The sequence below is a fragment of the Sminthopsis crassicaudata genome, chromosome 1 (genome assembly GCF_048593235.1).
Source record: "Sminthopsis crassicaudata isolate SCR6 chromosome 1, ASM4859323v1, whole genome shotgun sequence".
Classification (NCBI taxonomy): Eukaryota; Metazoa; Chordata; class Mammalia; order Dasyuromorphia; family Dasyuridae; genus Sminthopsis; species Sminthopsis crassicaudata.
In genome coordinates, this window is record NC_133617.1 from 61,390,736 (window position 1) to 61,409,792 (window position 19,057).

The following is a 19,057-nucleotide window of genomic DNA, read 5'->3' on the forward strand; positions in this document are numbered from 1 at the left end:
TCATAGCATAATTCCATGTAAAAGCTAGATAAAAACACTGAATCACACTTAAAGTATGGGGCTAATTATTTTGTAATTCATTATTGTTACTATGTACTGTTTAATTTAAACCAATATTTAAAGAACATTAAATAGTTGAAAAAGTGATAATGTTAATGACCTTTACTTTGCTTCTTCATTCTGCCCATTGAATTTCATTGGAGGTATCCTTGGTGATACCTCATCCCACATTTTACATATATATTTTTTTCAAATAGAATACATATTTTCAAAGCCATGGAGTCTGCACTAACAAATCTCATGAAGTCATAGTAGGTCAAATTTGCCTCCTTTTATTAGTATCCTAATTTATATGGTTTGTTCCTCTTTTTGTATTTTTGAATTGGCATCTAATAAAATGATTTTTACTCTTTCTTTTTAAAATGTATATTTTATTATACATTGAACAGAAAGATGAATTAGATGAGTTTAAGAAAATAAATCACAGATTTTTAAAAAAATAATATAAAATTATTGTTGCTACATACTATTTATGCAATTTGAACCAACTTTAAAGAGTAATAAATATTAGAAAGAGAACGTTTTATAAATAAAGGAGAGTTATATGCATAAAACATACAAGTTATGATCATTCAAAAAGAAAAGTGAATATAAATAAATGAGCAAAGAACGACATAAAAACTTCAATGAAGTAAATAAGAATTTATACATTGAGATTTATTATTTTAAATGTAAATAGCTCCAACTAGGATTAGTTGGTTCTATTGACTTTTTTTTAATATGTACAACATATTTACAACATATCTATTTGAAAGGATTCATGATGAAGAAAAAGCTATGCATTTCCAGAAAGACAAAGAACAAAGGAACTCTGAGTACAACTAGAAGTATAAATTTCTCTCACTATTTTTCTTGCTATTTTTTGGAAATATGATTAATATGAAATGTGATTTCAGAGGTATAGTTGATATTATACTGCTTGCCTTCTCATTGATTACTGTTTATGAGACAGTTCCATAAAATTTTATTAATTCATAGAAAGACTGCAATACATAAGGTAAGTGCCTCCCTATTTCATTATATGAATGCAAAGATCATAACTGAATGACTAAACGGTGCTTTGGAGTCAGGAGGACCTGAGTTCAAATTTGGCTTCAGTCATTTATTAGCTTTGAGACTTTGAGCAAAACACACAACCTCAATTGCCTCAAATATAAACATGAATAAAAGCAAAGAAGGTAATTGAATTGCCCAAAATCATAAAGGTAGTCAGTAGCAAAACTGGGACTTAAATGGATTGTTCTTGACTCTGAATCTCTGGCTCTTTCCCTAATAATATACTACCTTTCAATGTTGGGCCATGGTAGATTATAGACTTTCGACTAGACCCCAGCCTGAATGAGACTGGACTCTCGGCTAGATTGGACCATGAAGTGAGTATTGTTGGGCTTGACATGATCGTTCTGAATTTCTGAGGAAGAATACTTCTTGCCCTTGCCTCCTTTCCTTTCATGTATTTCCCTCCCTCCTGGCACTTACTTGGCATCACCAAGAAGTTACATTTTACTGATCTTGCTTCTGTCCTAGATTATAATCATCAGGAAATAAAACATTAGCTCTCCCACAGAGAAAAGGTGGAGAGATGACCTCAGGTATGAGCAGTGATGTCTCAAGGAGGCACAAAGAACTACTTTCCATCCTATAACTGATGGTTTCTTTGGGCCCAGTATCAGGTAGAGAAATATTTCTGATTTCTGGAGTCCTCAGAGCTCTTCATTAGACTTATATTAATAATTGTCTTTCCATTCTTGAAATATGTCAACTCCCTATAGGTCAAAAGGAACCCTGGCAGAAAACTTCCTATTAATGACAACTGTGCAACAAAGAACTTGGATGTCTTATGGGATAGTAAGCTACTTGTATTTGGTGATCTTCAAGAGAATGTTATTGGAGAGTTTATATGAATTATTGTAGACAATTTTCATGATTTGAAAAGGGCTTAAACTAGATAGACTCTGAAGTTCCTTTGAGCTTTCAATATGAAAAATCTATAGATCTATAAATGAATATCCTTATAAAGTAATGAGACAACCTTACAGTAAATGCCCTAAAAGAATAAAATAATTTCATATCAGATAGTATAAGTAGATTTTTTTCCTTAGGAAAGTGGTTGATGCCTGAAATTGCTTCCATGTTTTAATGGTGTGCCTCATCATGCAATGAATTCCCTTCTATGGGATATCTATAAGCATAGGGTGAAGGCATACTTTTTATTGTGGAAAATGACCTAGATTTGGAGACAAATGAACTTGGTTCCTATTCTAGTTCTGCTGCTTATTTATATTGGGCAAGTCACTTCTATATTTTAGGCTTCTGTTTCCTTATTAGAATAATGAGATGGGTGTCTACATGAAATTTAAGTCCCTCTTCCAGAGTTATGTCCTATAATCTGTAAGGAATTACTACTTAAATATAAATTATATTAGATAACTTCTGACATTCTTTTCAACTCTGAGTGCCTATTTTCCCATATTTAGAACTAATTTTTTTTTTTTGCTGGTGACTCATCTAGTTCTCCAGATAGACATAGAATCTGAAAATTGAATCAGTACCTCCTCTCAAGAAAGTACATTCTCCTGAAAAAAACATGTACATATATGAGAATATATAGAATACAAGGAAATTTAGAGGGAAGGAAACAGAATTTAGGAGGAATCAGAAAATGTTTCATGTAGAAGGTGATATATGAGTTCATCTTGCAAGAGGTAAGAATTTCTATGATTTGGAGGATTTATGTGGAAGGAGTGGTTGGAAAACTGCTCATACTGGCTATTGACTCGCTCACCTCCACACACACACATGTACTTCTTTTTGAATCTGTGGTTTACGAATTTCTGTGTGGCCTCTACCCCAGGATGAAGGTGAAAATATTGATACAGTACAAATTGTTCCCCTATGCTGACTATCTTTTCCATGTGTAATTTTAATCACTCTGCTCCTCACTTCAATAGCTATGACCATTTTGTGACTTTCTGTCACCCTCTACACTGTGTACATCACTGGTTTTAGTCTCCTGAATAATAAGCCTTCTAGGTTCCCTTCTTAAAACTGTGATGTTACCACAGCTCTCTTGTACAGACCATAAAATTATTAACCTAAAACTCTTGTTCTGACACCATTATCAATTATTACTTGGTATATATTGTAACTGCACTACTAGATATTCTCCCCCTCACAAGAATTCTTTTCTCTTAATATATTTTCTTCCATTTTGAAAACCCATCTGTTCAGGCTAGGTATAAAGTTTTTTCTCCCATTAGACCTCACCTCTCTGTTGTTTACTTGTTCTATGGCAAAATTTTAGCAGAGTACTTTAATTCCCCAATTAACCACATTACCTGGAAGAATACAGTTGCCTCAGTAATGCCTATTCTGTGATCAGCCCTATGTTGACCCCTTTTATCTGTACCTTAAAGACAGCTTTAATAGGATAGTCTCCTCTCACTGATAGCAATAGATTTTGACCCTTGGAATAGGATACTCCTACATTTTGGGGAAATATTAGGGAGCAGAAATCTTGTATTCCTCAATTATTTTACTACCACAGTTAAAATGTCCCTTTTTATTACATAAATATAATAGAATGAACATTTTGGTAGCATAGTGCAATAGCAATGATTAATTGCATATGAAATTGAAAATCTATTATGAAGAATTTGCTATTCCTTTCAATTAAACAGCAAAATTATTATGGAAAAGAAGACTTTTTTCTATCCTTCCTCCAATCTGTCTCAAGATGGCTACCATTAAATAAAAATATGTATATAAACACGTGGATGTGTAACATTATTCTGTAAAAATTTCTACTAATCAATTATTTCCCTGGACACAGCATCATTTTTCATATATCCTCTATAGTTAATTTGAGTATAATAGTCAAAATACCATCTACTCAAAGTTGCTTTTAAAACAATGTTCCTGGAATTGTATACAATGTTCTTTTGGTTCTGCTGATGTAACTCTTTATTATTTCATATTTTCCTAAGATCATGAAGCTCATCATTTTTTATAGAACAATAATATTCCAGCATAATCATCTACTGCAACTAGTTCAGGCATTCCCATATTGATAGGCATCCCTGAAATTTCCAGTTCTTTACTACCACTAAGACAATTGCTGTAAATGTTTTAGAATAGGTTATTTTTCTTCTCCCACCAATCATCTTTGGGGGGAAAAAAACTTGGTAGTAGTATTGCTGGGTCAAGAATATGAGTAATTTAATAACTTTTTTGAATAATTCTAAATTTTTTTCTAAAATGATCAGGTTCTTTTCCTGTTTCACTAAGTAGTTTAGGAAACAGACCTAATAATGGATGAAAGGATTTATGGACCTTTATAACCACAAGTGTTTTCTTTTGGGTACTGGAAAACTGAGCAGGTTTGCAAAAAGAGGAAAAGCAGCCAGTAAAGGAAAGACTAAAAGTGCAAAGGGAGAGAAAATGAGATCAGAAAATTAAAATAAAAAACCTCAGGCAGAATTCCAGCCAGCTAAATAAGGATTCAGAGGAAAAGTCAAAGAATTAAATCAACACTCATCATGAAAGGATTGGTTTTTGGAAGCAAAAGGAAAGAATACTTTTCTTGAATTTGAATGTAATGAAAAAAAGGGTCAGGGTGCAAGACTTTTGAGATGTACAAGAGGGAAATTGAGAGTGATCACTTTAATTGGTCTCAATTTTTTCAAAGAAATAAGCAAAATGAAAAAATCAATATAGAAAAGATAACTTTTAAACAATATTGTCCAAATTCTTCATTTTGCAGATGAGGAAATTGATGTTACAAGAAATTCAGTGACTTGCTCAGCATCAGACAGGTAGAAGAGCATGGTTTTGAACTCAGATTCTAAATATGATTTCCTTTCCAGCATGAGGATAAGGAAGAGTAGAGGTCAGAGTTTCAGCTGAATGGCAAAGTTATATAATAGATGCCATGTGAAATGTGATATGGTAACCAGAGTCAAAATAAAAAGTGCTGGTTATCATTGAGGTCCTAGATAAGGTTACACATTGATTCTAATTCAGAGTACAGAACAACACATTTGTACCCATTACAACCAGAACTCCATTGTGGTAAAATAGTCTGGAATTGCTCCAAGCAGAGATATTTTGGACCTAGAGATGAAACATATGGTTCTGGGTGCAACTGACTTGGCATGCTCACAATTTAGGAAGGAAATTGAGAAAGAAAAATATGACCAGGTAAGAATAACTGGAAAATTAATAAGATTCAAAATCATATTCCAAAAAAATGTTTGATGGAAATCAGGATGTTTTTTCAGATTAAAAAAGTGACAAAGATCAAAATGGTTGCCTTATATTTTAAATATTTTTACCTATATGAGGCATCCAACTTCATAGAATCATAGTATAGCAAAGTAGGAAAGAATAACATTTTCCATCAGAACTGAGCAAGTGTTATTTTGAGGAAAACTTTTTGTATTTTATCTACCTATTGAAAAATAAATTATTAGCAAAGTCAAAGAAGGATTGGTTTCTCTTCATTCAGAAAATAAAAGGCTCAAACAGAAGTGAAGAAAAATGAAGTATATCTTTACTAATATACACCATATACCTCTGCTGTGATCTATTTCTTTACCTCATATAATTCATCTTTCTGTTCAATGAGCCTTTAGTGCAAGTAATGACAAAACTCCTTTTATTTATGTGTCCATTGATCTTTACTTTTCTTCTTCATTCAGGCAACTGGATTTCCTCACTATAATATCTATGGTGATACCTTGCTCCACGTTTTACATATACTTTTTAAAAAAAAAACAAACAAACAAACACATATCTTTTTAGAATCATATTCCGGGTCATAGAGTTGACACTAACAAGTCTGAAGTCATAGGAAGTTAAACTTGCCTCTTTTTATTAGTATCTATAATTTATAGAGTTTGTTGGTCTTTGTGCATTTCTGAATGAACATCTGAGAAAAGGAATCTTACTCTTTTTTTAAAAAAATGTATATTTTATTTTTCCCTAATTACATATCAACACAATTATTACCCATTCCTTTTAACGTTCTGAGTTCCAAATTCTGTCATTTCCTCTCTCTCTTTTCTCCTCCTTGGGCCAGTATGTAATTTGATTTATACTTACATGATCACAGTCTTTTTCTGAAGACTGTAAATTTCTGAATATTTCAGTTACTATTCTTTCTGTATTGTGCAACCCTTTATCCTATCTATCTGTGTGGCTAGACATTTAGGTATAATCTTTCACTTCTTTTTGATTTTCCTCTGAGGATAATATTAGTGTTTTTCAGTGCCAGGAATGTAGATTTTGAATCAGGAGATTTAGGCTAATGAAGCCTTTTTCCCAGCTAAAGTAGTCAGTCAAATCATAGGAATGAATCATTTATAATTTAAGATATTCCCTGTAAATGGAAGAGATCAAACAAAAAATGAATGATCACTTTTTCAGGGACAATTCAGATCTAGAGATGATTGTTCCTGATTTAAGAAGCTGAAGGAGAGGACATCCATTCTCTTCTGTGCTTTTGGGATTCATAAGAGAGAGAGGGCCAAAGTTAACTCAGTTCTAATCAACCATTCTGTAAATGGCTACAATGTGTCAGGTACTAATTTATGTACTTTGTATCCAAAACCAAGAGTGAAACAGTTTCTATTCTCTAAGAGAATACATTCCATTATTAAAGGTGTATACAGATAAGCAATCATGAAATGTGTATCTGAAATTTGGTGGATGTGAGAGTAATACTAACAATTAGGAAAACTGGTAATTCTTATTTCAGGTGGCACTCAAACTCAGTGATGAACAGAGCTAGGGAATCCTAGATACAGAGGTAAATATGGTTTCCCCTCTGTTCCTTGCATGAAAAACAGCCTGTGTAATGAATGGCCCTGAAGGGAGGTATGACAAGATTATTACAAGTAGGTGAGATTGACTGGAATACAGAGTATGTTGGAACACTGATGTGAAATGAGCCCAAGAATAAATGTTGGAATTAGATTGTCAAGGTTTTTAAATTCACAGGAAAAGAAATTTTAGCATAGATATAATAGGTAACCAGTAAATCATCCTAACTTGAGACATGGCCAGACCAATGTTTGAGTGTGATGAAAAGAAATATCATGAAAGCAAATAGACTTTCCACAGATAAAGACATTAAATGTCTCATGGAGTTGGCATTTCAAAGACGATGTTGTCCTTCCTTAAGTTTTTACAGGTTCAATTAAAATGTCTTCACTGACAGTTTCAAGCAAAAACAAAAAAAGTTCATCCTGAGAGCACTGGTCCCCATGTGATGATTTATTTTTTTGCTATAACAACTCATAATGGCCATCTTATTACACATGAAGGAGATGGCCCTTAGACCCTACTGATGAAATCCCATTTCATTTTCTCTAATTTTTTTCCTGTAGTTTTATGTCATTTCAGAGTTGATAAAGTGCTTTCCTATGCCACATTTAATTTGATGTACAAAAAAAGTTAGGTAATCAGGCCATATCTTCCAATTCCTGCTTTAGAAATGAAAAATTGAGAGAGAAAGATATTAAGTAACTTGGTCAGGAGCATACAACTCATAAAAGGTAAGATGAGAACTAAAATACTGACATTGTGACTCCATATCCAGTATTTTATTGAACTATAAAACATCCTGAGAAAGAATGTGTTCAACCAGATGCCATTGTGATAGAAACTCCATAAATAGAAATGAGGGCAATGTCAAGGGTGTTTTTAATCAGTAAGAACATAGTAAATCACTATGGCAGGAATTCTGAGATTGTTAAATCAACACTTATTAAGAACTTACTATATGTCAGTCATCGTACTAAATTCTGGGGATACAAGATGTATCAAAATACAATCCTTGACTTCAAGGATCTCACTAATCGAATAGGGGAGGTAATATACAAAGTAATCTCTACAAACTACACACAAGACTAATAATGCTTAATATATTAATAAGTAATGAATTAAATTAGTAATGATTTAAAATAATTCATAAAGGAAAGGCACAAAGGTACAAAGGCACAAAGATTTTCAGTAAATGATAAGTTTTTTTAAAGTGTGACTTAAAAAAAGCAAAATAAGCCAATAGGTGGAGATGAGCAGAGAAAACATTCCAGACATGACAAACAGCCTGAGAAAATGTCCAGAAGCAAGAAATGGAATTTTTTTTGTGCTGGAACTCTGTCTTCCCAGAAATCAGCCAGAGTCAGGATAATCAAAAGTCTTTATTCTTGGTCTTTTGAGGTCTTGGTCAGGGAATTAGATCTAGCAATCTCCACACCTCCTTCCTCTCTCTCCAGCCCCAGGAGAATGCCTCAATTTCCTCCTCCTACTCCACCCACACATGTCACTTCCCCTCCTTTGTCCACACCCCTGATCCAACCAGCACCAAATAGTTGGGGAGGGTCATCCTTCAAACATGTTAATAGAGAATTGTCCAATTGGCAATTAGTCTCACATGCTCCATTATCCAAGTGCATTTGCTGAGTTCTAGCCCTTTACATTTTTGGATCTCATTTGACTCTCATAAGAAAGCCTTACCATGAAGTTAATAAGGAATTTTTGATATCCATTTTATGGTTCAGGGACCAAGAATAAAAATAATCAGAATAAGGTCTTATGGGCAGTGGTGAAACCTGAATATGACTAAGATTATAAGGCTTATTCTACTTTTTGTTGCTTTTCCATTAACCTTGGTCATGGGCTGAACTCTGGACTTTCAAATAATGTTTGAATAGGTGAGTTTTCTTGCTCTATCAAAGTGACATGCTATCATTTCAGCTATATTGGGTTTGCTAGAAACTTCTTGAATTTCTGAGTAATAATAGATTGCTTCTCTTTTTCCTTACTTCCCATTTTTCTTATTCTCTCCCTTTCCAATATATCCTATGTCCAATCACTTACTTAATATAATCAGTGGCAAGTTTACCTCACTGTGTCTGTTGGAAAGGAGGATAAGAAAGACAGATGATTTGGGTCCCAGAAAATGTGAGGAATTTTGGGCAGTTGGGCTGATATCTCTGGCAAGTACAAGCAGACTCCATCCAGGCTTGAGTTAGCTAGTATCTGATGCAGTAGAAGAAAAGGAAGAATATTTGAGATTTCTAGTGCCTAAGAGGCTCAACTCTCCAAACTCTTTATTTTTAAAAAAAATCATATAATTGTGTTCCCTATCCCCAAACACATGAATTCCCTATGGGGCAGAAAACTTTGGCAGAAATTTTCCTAACAGTGAGAGCTGTCCAGCATCACAATAAAGGTATCAAACCTTAGGGATCTGGAGCAAGAAAGTACCCCAGAGTCTTCAATTCAATCTGAATCACTTTCTGTATTTCCAATAAGGAATCTACTCCATTTCAGGGTGTCACATTCTACAATTGTAGTATTTTAATTTCAAGAAAATTTTTGCTTCTGCTGAACCCAAATCTCCCTGTGGGTTTATCTCATTGCTCCTCATTGCATCTTCTGGAACCAAGCAGAAAAATTCAATCACTCTTTCATGTCAAATCATTTCAAACCCATGAAGATACCTGTCACTTCCAACTAACATCTTCTCTTTTCTAAGACAAATATCTCAAGTTCATCTAATTGTTGCTCATACATATTATCTTTGCCATTTACTTTCACAATCCAAGTTTAAGACAGGACATTCATTCTTCTTAAATTTCATCTAATTAGATTTGACTCAATATTATATCTGATGAAAATCTTTTTTTGATATACATGTATTGTTGTTGCTGTTGTCCTTTGTTTTCAAAGAGGACCAAAATCACATAACTATGTTAGAATTGAGTTACAGTATGTCCAGCTATAGATGATCAGGCCAATAAGAATTTATAATGCTCTACTGTTTTATACAAATTGTCCACATGATCATTTGGTATAGCTTCTCTCATTTTGCATATTTCTTGTTTTCTTTGGGCCAATTCAATTCTGTTTGCTCATATAGTACAACACCTTCTCTAAAAAGGGCATGCCATGCAGGGTGGTAAGTTATACAATATCATACATAGTTATGTAAAATAAATATTTTTAGTTATACTATTAAAAAAAACCAAGATCCCACCCAAAAAAAACTTCAAGGAAAATAAACTTTAAAAAGTATTTTCTTAATTCATACAAAAGCCACTCTTTCTTGGGAATGGATAGCTTTTTTCATAATGTCTTTCAGAATTTTTCAAAAATTTTAAAAATAAAGCAACCATTTAAACATTTCATGAAAATCTCAACACTGAACATTTAGTCAACTTATCGAACTGACTTGATTTCTCTATTTAAATCAATTCCTTTCAATTCATAAAGTGTCAATAATTTTTTAATCATTCCAAGGTATTATTAGGAGGAGTACAGTGTATTAGATATAGAGGTTTAATTAGAAAGATCTGAATTTGAATACAGCTTTTGATACTTATTGTTTTTGCATCTCTGGGCATATCACTTAATCTACTTGAAGTTTCAATTTCTGAATAAAGAAAGGTGACAGTAAAGCCAATATTACATAATTTTTGTGATGGTCATGTAAAATAATATAAACAAAACTGACAACTTAAATCACTACATACATATTTTGTTGCTATTTTTGTTATTATTACTATAATTATATGATGTAATCTAGAGACCTCACAAATCAACAAAATGATAGTTACTTGGTACACTCTTTGGAGTTGAACCCTCAAATTCATTTTTTATTTGATTTGTTATGCCATTGTCTCAGAATATATTCCTAAGAAAAAAATCAAAATAAAGTTTAAATGGAGTTTATTTATTCAATTCCCCAAATGTGGGCTCAAGATCCCATACATACTCAAATGCAGGGTGGAACAACATTTGTTTCATCCCAAAGAAAATGTAGAAGCAAAATGTTTCAGGACCCTAAAACAGACACTGTGAAGATATTCAAACAACTATGTCTTGGAAGTCATTACAAAATAGTGAAAACACATTACCTTTAGAAGTCACTGCTTTCAAGGTGACTTGGGGGTATCATTGAAAAACAACTGCCTGACATTGTCCTGGGTTTCTCATTCCCATAAAGTTCTACATAGGTGCTTGTGGGTTTGAGGCTCAGAGATGGAAACTTATTTATATCCTTCTCATTGGACTTGAAGAGTCTGAATAATTCACTATAATAGAAAGAGTTGTTGTGGTAATACTCTAAGCAAGTAATTCCCCTCTCTCTATGTAATTTTAGTCCTTCAGCTATAGGGGTCATTTGGGCTATCTTCTATCTCCAAAATGGATGGCTTGTATTTCAGGACCATTGAAGACAGTTTTCTTATTTCTTTTAACTCTCCAACTCAGGATTATTCTTTTTTTAATAAGGTTTTTTATTTTCAAAACACATGCATAGATACTTTTCAATATTCACTTGTGCAAAATCTTGTGTTCCAATTTTTTCTCCCTTCCCTTCCCTAGACATCAAGTAATCCAATATATGTTAAACATGTCCAATTCTTCTATCATATTTCCACAATTATCATTCTCCACAAGAAAAATAATATCAAAAAGAAAAAAAAATTAGAAAGAAAACAAAATCCAAGCAAACAACAACAAAGTAAAAATACTATGTTGTAATCCACACTCAGTTTTCACAGTCCTCTCTCAGGATGTAGATGACCCTCTTCATCACAAACCATTGGTACTACTCTAAATCATCTCATTGAAAGCAGCAATATCCATCAGAATTGATCATCATATAATCTTAGGAAGTGAGATTCTGAGATCACAGGGCCTAAGAACTCAGTTTTGTTTTTCTTCTTCACTAAAGACTGTGATCACAGGAATTGTGAACTATCCTCCCCCCTTGCTCATATATGCTTGCTCATATAGCACAACACCTTCTCAAATAAGGGCATTCTGTTATCATAGGTGAATATTATAGAAATATATTAAGTACTAAGTACATGTATTGAACTACCATTGTCCTTATCAATTCCACTAACTTAACACCTTGTTTCAAGTTCAGAATTCTGGCCCATAACAATAGTATGCTTCAATATGCACTCAGACTCCATATTCTTTCTGTAGATATGGACAGCATTTTCCATCATAAATCTTTTAGAATTGTCTTAGATCATTGTATTGCTGAAAAGAGCAAAGGCTATCAAAGTTAATCATCTGTAAAATGTTGTCACTATGTACAATGTTCTCCTCATTCTTCTCAGTTCACTCAGTATCACTTCATGTAAATCTTTTCAAGTTCTTATGAAATGTGCTTGGTTATTTCTTATGGAACAATTGCATTTATTTTCTAATTGATGGATATCCTTTTGATTTTCACTTCTTTGCTACTACAGAGCTATTATAAACATCTGTGTACATGGAGGTTTTTTCCCATTTTTATGCTCTCTTTAGATAAAGACTCAGTTGCAGAGGATCACAGATAGTGGGGAACCCTGGGTGAGGTATACGACCCTTTAGACCAGTAAAAAGAACCTTACTGACATGTCTTGTTTGGCTCCCTATCCCCCCTAAATACATCTCAACCTTCCTGAGAAGTCAGGGGGCATGATAATCTGTGTTGTAATTAAATCAGAGTTATATTAAAATGGCAAGGAAGCATCTGCATACAATACCAAATTGTTTATGTGGTCTTACATGCACAGTATCGTTAAGTCAGTGCATGCACAATGTGCTATAGTTATGTAAATGTATTAGGGTATAAAAGACTGAGAAAATTTTGAATAAATGGATTACTGTTTGACCATCTTAGTGAGTTCTACCCCTTCACTTCTCAGCCATGATCAGGATTCGGTCTGGTACTGAAATTCTCTAATCAGCAGGTCCAGACACCCAGTAAAGATATTGCTAGATCAAAGTCCTTTGGACTTAATTAAAAATTGTTCTCCAGAATGGTTGTATAAGTTCACAATTCTACCAAAAATGCATTAGTGTCCTATAATGTTCTCTTCTCTAAATTGTAATCATTCTCTGTGGAGCAGGTTTCTTAGGGAGCTTCTGGAGGCAGCCTTAGCTTCATTTCAGTTTCAATAATCACTTCAAATGCAGCCAATAGTTAAAGTCCAAATCCTTTATTGTCTCTTCCAAAATCTTATCTCCTTCACTTGGGACTCAGCTAGTTTTCTGGAGGCCTTCCTCTCTCCTTGGTTACCAAGAGCTCTTGTCTGAATGTCTCCACTCCACCCAGCACAAAGGTAGAAGTGGGAATGAATTTCACTCTTAATCTCCTGAAGTTCTCCTTGGCCCTCTCCTGAAGTTCTCCAAAGTTCTGAGAGCTTCTCGCTTACATGTTCCATACTGAGTATACACCAATCATTATATCACAAGGAAACCATTATTTGTTGTAAGATTAAATCAATGCTAAATTAGATTTAACCATTGTCTCCTCAATTCCACTCAGTACCTTGTTTCAAGTTTTGGCCCATAACATCTCCTTGTAGGGTCAGGTCAATCATACTGAACCATGCTAAATTAGATAATTATTGTCTCCATTCATTGCAGTGACTTAGCACCTTGTAAGAATCCTAACAGTGTCCCAATTTTCTTCACATCATCTCCAGCATTGATCATTGCCCCTTTCTGTTATATTAGTCCATCTCATAAGTGAGGTGATATTTCAGAATTATCTTAAATTGCATATCTCTAATTAACGGTGATTTAAAATATTTTTTCATATGACTTTAAGTATCTTTAATTTCTTCATCTGAAAAATGCCTCTTTATATCCTTTTATCATTTATCACTTGGGGAAGATGATGTATTCCTATAAATTTTATTCCATTTTCTATATTTTTAAAATATGACTTTATCAGAAACATTGTGGTAAAAATTGTGCCCTAGCTTTTTGCTTCTTTTATATTTTTCCTTGTATGGGATTTTTTTCTATAAAACCTTTTTAATCTAATGTAATCAAAATTATTCTTCTTATATTTCATAATGTTCTCTATTTTCTTGTGGTCATAAATTTTTCTCTTTGCTACAGATTTGATAAACTATCCTTACTTTCCTAATTTGCTTATGATTTTATTTTTCATATCTGAATCATGTTTCCATTTTGACCCTATCCTGATTTAAGATGTGAGATGTAGTTTAATGTCTATTTTTTTTTTTTTTTTGCCATACCATTTCCCAGTTTTACTAGCAATTTTTGTCAAAGAGTGAGTTTTCATTCTAGAATATTGGGTTTATCAACCAGTAGATTCTTAGTTATTTACTACTGTGATTTGTGTGCCTAATTTATTTCACTAATCCACCACTCTATTTCTTAGGAATTTGTTTCAATGATTAACATTTTATATAGTTTTAGATCAGGTGTGATTAGGTCCCCTTACTTTCTTTATTTTTCATTATTTTCCTTGATATATTTGATGTTTTGCTATTCCAGATACATTTTGTTGTTTTTTCCTAGCTCTATAAAATATCATATTTATTATATTAGTTCAATCTACCATGAGCAATTGACATTATTAAACTTATTTAGATTTGACTTTATTGCATGAAAAGTGTATTGTAATTCTGTTCATTTAGTTCTTGCACTCATCTTGGTAGGTACGCTCTGAAATATTGTGTATTGTCTCCCATTACTTTAGTTGGAATTTTCCTTTCTCTCTCTGCTAAGTTTTGTTGGAACTACATAAAAATGTTGGTTATTTCTGTGGATTTATATTTTATCCTGCAACTTTGTTAAAGTTGTTAATTACTTAAAATAGTTTTATTAATTTTTTCTCTAGATTTTTCTAATGATAGCATCATAGCATATCTATTTTTATTTATGTTGTTGCCTAGTTTGATTCCTGAAATTTCTTTTCCTTCTCTATTCCCGAAAGCTAACATTTGTAATGTCTAAACTAGCTTTCTGGAGGTTCTCTGTAGGGGCCTTGGTTTTTGGGTGGAGAAGTGATGAAGGTAAGAGAGCCACCACGAGGCTAGTTAAGATGGAGTCTGGACCCTGGAGTCTCAAGTCTTTTCTGTGTCCGTGTCTGAGTCTGGGTCTGAGTTCTGAAGTCTTTTCTCTGCCTGTGTCTGAGACTCTCAGTTCCCAGGACTCTCAGCCCTTAAATAACTTAATAAGATTACATCACTAAAGCAACTGAGCATGTGTCAACTGTAGAACCATTATATGGTTCTACATATAAGTACATGTGAACTAGAGAACCATTATCTCATCAATCACACTGAGTAAACACCCTGCTGTAAATATCCTTGTTTCAAGTATACTTTCCAGAGTTCTGGCCCTCTACAGACATTTCTAGTAAAATAATGAATAATAATAGTGCTAATGGGCATCTTTGCTTCACCCATGATCTTATTGGTAATTAGTTTATACTACTAATTATTTTGAAGAAAACTTCTATACTATCTAATTTTCTTTTGTTTTATTTTTAAATAGGAATAACTGTTATATTTTACAAAAAGATTATTAAATTAAATAGATTAAATAGATAATTATATGATTTTTGTTATTGTTAAGATCAATTATGCAGATAGTTTTCTTAATATTGAATCAACTTTACATTCCCAGAATGAATCTCACTTGGATAAAGTGTATCATTCTGGTGATAAATTATTATAATGAATTTACTTATATTTAATTTTAAAAATTAAAGCAATATTCATTAAAGAGATTGGTCTATAATTTTCTTCCTCTGTTTTGGCTCTTCCTGGTTTATGCTTCAGCACCATGTGGTAGAACTTTTTTGACTATTAAAGAAATAATTTATATTGTATCAGAAGTAATTGCTCTTTAAGTAAAATGCACTCTTGAATGGAAATTTTTTTCCTAGAGGGTTCATTGATGATTTGTGCAACTTCTTTTTTTCTGAAATATTCAACAATTTCACTGAGTTTGCCAGATTTATTGGCATACAGTTGAGCAAAATGTCTTCTAATTATTGTTTTAATTTCTTTTTTGTTGGTGAGCAATCCATCTTTTCAGTTTTTTTTTTATTTTATAAAAGCAGTTTCACTTTTTCTTTATTTTTTTCTAATCAAATTAACAAAATTTTTTATTTTTTCTTTATCAAAAACCTCCTACATTTATTTATTAATGTAATAACTATTTTCCTTTAAATTTTATTTATATCTCTTTTGGTTTTTAGAATTTCTAATTTGAAGTTTAATTTGGGTTTAATTTGTTGTTTTTCTAGATTGTTTTTAGTTGTATACCCAATTCTTTTACCTGTTTTTCTATTTTATTTATGTAACCATTAGCAGCTATAAAATTTCCCCTAAAATCTACTTTGACTACATCTCATAAGTTTTGGTATGTGGTCTCATTGTCATTCTCTTGGATAAAATTATTATTTCTGGACTTCTGGCCAAGATGGCAGAGAGGAGCCACACAGCTGCTTGAGCTCTGCGTTTTCTCTCAGAATTTACTTCATGACAAGCCTAAGAATTAATGCTTGACCAGAAAAGAAACCCACAAATAATCACCAACAGAAGACATCCTTGAAATTTGCCAGAAAAGGTCTGTGTTTGCTCGGGGGAGGGGACAAACAGATTGGGCACAGGCTGAGGGCAAGCAGCCAGAGAGAGGCAGGTAACTCACATTGCTCATACTGGAGGGGGAGGGCTGTTATCTCTGCTGTTTCTGTGAAATGACCTTTATGCCAGTGTAGATATTCCATCTTGGCAGCAAGCCAGGAGCATCAGAGAAGATGTAAACACTGGAGGTAAAGAATAAAACCCCAGAAAGCTAGCATCTCTCAGGACCCGGCCACCCCCACCCCCACCTGGAGTCACTCAGAGCATTCTTAAAGTCTCAGAGTGCAGACACAGTGCAGCCATTGCTGTCCTGTTAGTGCCTCACTGCTGTCTCCCAAAGTCTATAGAGAAAGCCTGGGAACACCATCCAGCTCCATCCCCCCCCCCCCCCGAAACAGAACAATTGTTTCTTTTGTAATTTGTTTTCTTCGATTCCCACTCTGACAAAATGAACAAAAAATTTAAAAGGGCTCTAACCATTGACAGCTTCTGTATGGATAGAGAGCAGACTTCAAACCCTGAGGAGACTAAAAGCAGACTGTCTCCAGAGGAATCCCCTAAGGGGAATATGATCTATTTCTTAATACACAAGACTCTCATAGAGGAAATCAAAAAGGCTCTCACAAGAGAGATAGAAGAGAAATGGGAAAAGGAAAGGGAAACTTGGCAAGAGAGTCTGGAGAAGTCATCCAGAGTGGTTAAAGAGATCAAATCACTGAGAAATAAAATTAGTGAGTTGGAAAAAGAAAACAGTTCTCTAAAAAATAAAATGGATGAAATGGAAAAAAATTCCATAGAAGATAAAAACACAATTGGACAATTACAAAATATAAAAAAGTGAGTGAAGAAAATACATCATTGAAAATTAGAATTGAACAAGTAGAAATGAATGACTCAAGGAGAAACCAAGAAGTAGTGAAGCAAAACCAGAAAAACGAAACAATTGAAAAGAATGTCAAGTACCTTATTAGAAAGACAACAGACCTGGAAAACAGATCCAGGAGAGACAATTTGAAAATAATCAGACACCCTGAAAAATGTGAGGAAAAAAAGAGCTTGGACACTATTTTCCAGGAAATTATCAAAGAGAACTAGATGTTTTGGAAACAGAGGGTAAAATTCATCGATCACCTACTGAAAGGGACCCTAAAATCAAAACACCAATAAATATATTGGCCAAGTTCAAGAACCATCAGACAAAGAAAAAAATATTGGAAGCTGCTAGAAAAAAGCAATTCAGATATGGAGGAGCCCCAATAAGGATAACCCAGGATCTAGCAACGACCACATTATAGGAACAAAAGGCCTGGAATATGATATTCCGAAAGGCTAAGGAACTTGGTATGCAGCCAAGAATAACTTACCCAGCAAAAATGAGCATTGTTTTCCAGGGAAGAAGATGGACATTTAACAAAATAAATGAATTCCATCTATTCTTGATTAAAAAAAACCAGATCTGCACAAAATGTTTGATCTTCAAATACAGAACTCCAGAGATTTCTAAAAAGGTAAAAAGAAATATTGAGAACTATATTTCTGCCATAAAGATATGTAAAGAACACATGTATAATTTGTCCTAAAAACTAGAGGTGGAAAGGAAATTATATCATAAAAAAGGGTAAAGTGGTGGTACTACATCTCATGAAAAGGCAAAAATAACCTATTATATCTGAGAGAAAGAAAGGAGGGGGATGAACATAGTGTATATCAATAGACATATTCGATTTATGGTGAAACTCCTTCCACTTCATTGAAAAGTGGGATGAAAGGAGCAAGCTAAGGGGAAGGGAATACAGAAATTGTGAGGAAAAGGGGTAAAATAGGGGGAGGAACTTTAAGGTGGGGGAAGGATACTAAAAAGGGAGGGCTGTGAAAAGCAAGTGGTGCTCACAAGTTTAATATTGGGGAGGGGGTTAAGAGGGAAGAAAAGGAGAAAAGTATAAGCAGAGGTTAACAGGAGGGCAAGCAATATAGATTAATCATTTAACCATAAATGTGAATGGGGTAAACTCCCCCATAAAGAGGAAGCAGTTAACAGACTGGATTAAAAGCCAGAATCCTACAATATGCTGTTTACAGGAAACACACCTGAAACAAGGTGATACATTCAGAATAAAAGTAAAAGAGTGGAGCAGAATCTACTATGCTTCAGGTGAAGCCAAAAAATCAGGGGTAGCCAGCCTTATCTCAGATCAAGTAAAAAAAAAATTGATCTAATTAAAATAGATAAGGAAGGGCATCATATCTTGCTAAAGGGTAGCAATGAAGATAATGAAGCAGTATCAATATTAAACATATATGCACCAAGTGGTGCAGCATCTAAATTCTTAAAAGAGAAATTAAGAGAGCTACAAGAAGAAATAGACAGCAAAACTATAATAGTGGGAGATCTCAACCTTGCACTCTCAGAATTAGATAAATCAAAGCACAAAATAAATAAGAAAGAAGTCAAAGAGGTAAATAGAATTCTAGAAAAGTTTGATATGATAGATTTTTGGTCAAAGCTAAATGGAGACAGAAAGAAGTACACTTTCTTCTCAGCAGTTCATGGAACTTATACAAAAATTGATCAT

General features: G+C 33.4%; 1 protein-coding gene across 1 annotated transcript in view; it reads right to left on the reverse strand.

Moving 5' to 3' along the window:
* The window catches only part of LOC141552182 (olfactory receptor 7A10-like), a 53,514-nt gene that overhangs the window by 22,288 nt on the left and 12,169 nt on the right, over window positions 1-19,057 (reverse strand). The window lies entirely within an intron of this gene.